Here is a 4,497-nt window from a genome sequence, read left to right on the forward strand (position 1 = left end):
ATCGGGTGGGTTGTTTGGGCTTATTTTGGGGCATTTCTGTACTTTTTTGGGTTTGGGATTTTATAAAAAGTGTCCTTATCTCTTATTAGACATGTGGATGCGATGTATAGAATTGTGACCTTTGAATCGATACTTATTTTGACATACGTTCATTTACGGTTTACATTTGGGATTTTCTAAAAAGTGTCCTTATCTCTTATTAGATGTGTGGATTCAATGTTGAGGGTTGTGTGACCTTCAAATCAATACCTATTTCGACATATGTTCATTTTTTCCTTAAACCAGATCGGGTGGGTCGTATGGGTTTATTTGGGGCATTTCTGTACTTTTTTGAGTTTGGGATTTTTTTAAAAAGTGTCCTTATCTCTTATTAGGCGTTTGGATGCGATGTTGGGGGTTGTGACCTTCGAATCGATACCTATTTCGACATATGTTCATTTTCGGTTTAAACAAGACCGGGTGGGTCATTTGGGAGCATTTCTGCACTTTTTTACGTTTGGGATTTTTTTAAAAGAGTCATTATCTCTTATTAGAAGTATGGATGTGATGTTGAGGATCGTGACCTTCGAATCAATACCCATTTCGTTATATGTTCATTTTCAGTTTAAACCAGACCGCGTTGGTCGTTTGGTGTTATTTGGGGGCAATTCTGTACTTTTTTGCATTTGGGATTTTCTAAAAAGTGCCCTTATCCCTTATTAGACGTGTGGATGCGATGTTGGGGGTTGTGACCTTCGAATCAATACCTATTTTGACATATGTTCATTTTTTATATAAACCACACTGGGTGAGTCGTTTGGGGTTATTTGGGGGTATTTCTGTACTTTTTTGGGTTTGGGATTGTCTAAAAAGTGTCCTTATCTCTTATTAGATGAGTGGATGCGATGTTGAGGGTTGTGACCTTCGAATCGATATCCATTTCGACATTTATTCATTTTCGGTTTAAAGCAGACCGGGTGGGTCGTTTGGGGTTATTTGGGGACATTCCTGTACTTTTTTACGTATGGGATTTTCTAAAAAGTTCCTTTATCTCTTATTAGAAGTGTGGATGCGGTGTTGATGATCGTGACCTTCGAATCGATACCCATTTTGATATATGTTCATTTTCAGTTTAAACCAGACTGCATTGGTCATTTAGTGTTATTTGGGGGTAATTCTTTACTTTTTTGGGTTTGCGATGTTTTAAAAAGTGTCCTTATCTCTTGTTGGAAGTGTGGATGCGATGTTGGGGGTTGTGACCTTCGAATCGATACCTATTTCGACATATGTTCACTTTCGGTTTAAACCAAATCGGGTGGTTCGTTTGGGGTTATTTGGGGGTATTTCTGTACTTTTTTGCTTTTGAGATTTTCTAAAAAGTGTCATTATCTCTTATTAGACATGTGGATGCGATGGTGAGGGTCGTGACCTTCGAATCGATACCCATTTCGACTTATGTTCATTTTTTGTTTAAATAAGACCGGGTGGGTCGTTTGGGCTTATTTTGGGGCATTTCTGTTCTTTTTTACGTATGGGATTTTCGAAAAAGTGCCTTTATCTCTTATTAGAAGTGTGGATGCGATGTTGAGGATCGTGACCTTTGAATCAATACCCATTTTGATATATGTTCATTTTCAATTTAAACCAGACCGCGTTGGTCATTTAGTGTTATTTGGGGGTAATTCTGTACTTTTTTGGGTTTGCGATGTTTTAAAAAGTGTCCTTATCTCTTGTTAGACGTGTGGATGCGATGTTGGGGGTTGTGACCTTCGAATCGATACCAATTTCGACATATCTTCATTTTCGATTTAAACCAGACCGGTTGGGTTGTTTGGGGTTATTTGGGGACATTTTTGTACTTTTTTGAGTTTGGGATTTTTTTAAAAGTGTCCTTATCTCTTATTAGACGTATGTATGTGATATTAGGGGCATTTCTGTACCTTTTTAGGTTTGGGATTTTTTAAAAAGTGTCCTTTTCTCATAATAAACTTGTGGATGCAATGTATAGGGTTGTGACCTTTGAATCGATACTTATTTTGACATATGTTCATTTACGGTTTAAACCAGACCGGGTGAATCGTTTAGGGTTATTGGGGCATTTCTATATTTTTTTGGGTTTGGGATTTTCTGGGATTTTCTAAAAAGTGTCCTTATCTCTTATTAGATGTGTGGATTCAATGTTTAGGGTTGTGACCTTCAAATCGATTCCTATTTTCACATATGTTCATTTTTTGTTTAAACCATAATGGGTGTGTCGTATGGGTTTATTTGGGGCATTTTTGTACTTTTTTGAGTTTGGGATTTTTTTAAAAAGTGTCCTTTTCTCTTATTAGGCGTTTGGATGCGATGTTGGGGGTTGTGACCTTCGAATCAATACCTATTTCGACATATGTTCATTTTCGGTTTAAACCAGACCGGGTGGGTTGTTTGGGCTTATTTTGGGGCATTTCTGTACTTTTTTACGTATGGGATTTTCTAAAAAGTGCATTTATCTCTTATTAGAAGTGTGGATGCGATGTTGAGGATCGTGACCTTCGAATCGATACCCATTTCGACATATGTTCATTTTTTGTTTAAATAAGACCGGGTGGGTCGTTTGGGCTTATTTTGGGGCATTTCTGTACTTTTTTACGTATGGGATTTTCTAAAAAGTGCCTTTATCTCTTATTAGAAGTGTGGATGCGATGTTGAGGATCGTGACCTTCGAATCGATACCCATTTTGATATATGTTCATTTTCAATTTAAACCAGACCGCGTTGGTCATTTAGTGTTATTTGGGGGTAATTCTGTACTTTTTTGGGTTTGCGATGTTTTAAAAAGTGTCCTTATCTCTTGTTAGACGTGTGGATGCGATGTTGGGGGTTGTGACCTTCGAATCGATACCAATTTCGACATATCTTCATTTTCGGTTTAAACCAGACCGGTTGGGTTGTTTGGGGTTATTTGGGGACATTTTTGTACTTTTTTGAGTTTGGGATTTTTTTAAAAGTGTCCTTATCTCTTATTAGACGTATGTATGTGATATTAGGGGCATTTCTGTACCTTTTTAGGTTTGGGATTTTTTAAAAAGTGTCATTTTCTCTTAATAAACTTGTGGATGCAATGTATAGGGTTGTGACCTTTGAATCGATACTTATTTTGACATATGTTCACTTACGGTTTAAACCAGACCGGGTGAATCGTTTTGGGTTATTGGGGCATTTCTATACTTTTTTGTGTTTGGGATTTTCTAAAAAGTGTCCTTATCTCTTATTAGATGTGTGGATTCAATGTTGAGGGTTGTGACCTTCAAATCGATTCCTATTTCGACATATGTTCATTTTTTGTTCAAACCATAATGGGTGTGTCGTATGGGTTTATTTGGGGCATTTCTGTACTTTTTTGAGTTTGGGATTTTTTTAAAAAGTGTCCTTATCTCTTATTAGGCGTTTGGATGCGATGTTGGGGGTTGTGACCTTCGAATCAATACCTATTTTGACATATGTTCATTTTCGGTTTAAACCAGACCGGGTGGATCGTTTGGGCTTATTTTGGGGCATTTCTGTACTTGTTTGGGTTTGGGATTTTCTAAAAAGTGTCCTTATCTCTTATTAGACATGTGGATGCGATGTATAGAATTGTGACCTTTGAATCGATACTTATTTTGACATATGTTCATTTACGGTTTAAACCAGACCGGGTGAATCGTTTAGGGTTATTGGGGCATTTCTATACTTTTTTGGGTTTGGGATTTTCTGGGATTTTCTAAAAAGTGTCCTTATCTCTTATTAGATGTGTGGATTCAATGTTTAGGGTTGTGACCTTCAAATCGATTCCTATTTCGACATATGTTCATTTTTTGTTTAAACCATAATGGGTGTGTCGTATGGGTTTATTTGGGGCATTTTTGTACTTTTTTGAGTTTGGGATTTTTTTAAAAAGTGTCCTTTTCTCTTATTAGGCGTTTGGATGCGATGTTGGGGGTTGTGACCTTCGAATCAATACCTATTTCGACATATGTTCATTTTCGGTTTAAACCAGACCAGGTGGGTCGTTTGGGCTTATTTTGGGGCATTTCTGTACTTTTTTACGTATGGGATTTTCTAAAAAGTGCATTTATCTCTTATTAGAAGTGTGGATGCGATGTTGAGGATCGTGACCTTCGAATCGATACCCATTTCGACATATGTTCATTTTTTATTTAAATAAGACCGGGTGGGTCGTTTGGGCTTATTTTGGGGCATTTCTGTACTTTTTTACGTATGGGATTTTCTAAAAAGTGCCTTTATCTCTTATTAGAAGTGTGGATGCGATGTTGAGGATCGTGACCTTCGAATCGATACCCATTTTGATATATGTTCATTTTCAATTTAAACCAGACCGCGTTGGTCATTTAGTGTTATTTGGGGGTAATTCTGTACTTTTTTGGGTTTGCGATGTTTTAAAAAGTGTCCTTATCTCTTGTTAGACGTGTGGATGCGATGTTGGGGGTTGTGACCTTCGAATCGATACCAATTTTGACATATCTTCATTTTCGG

Source organism: Telopea speciosissima, unplaced genomic scaffold (genome assembly GCF_018873765.1).
Source record: "Telopea speciosissima isolate NSW1024214 ecotype Mountain lineage unplaced genomic scaffold, Tspe_v1 Tspe_v1.0039, whole genome shotgun sequence".
Lineage (NCBI taxonomy): Eukaryota > Viridiplantae > Streptophyta > Magnoliopsida > Proteales > Proteaceae > Telopea > Telopea speciosissima.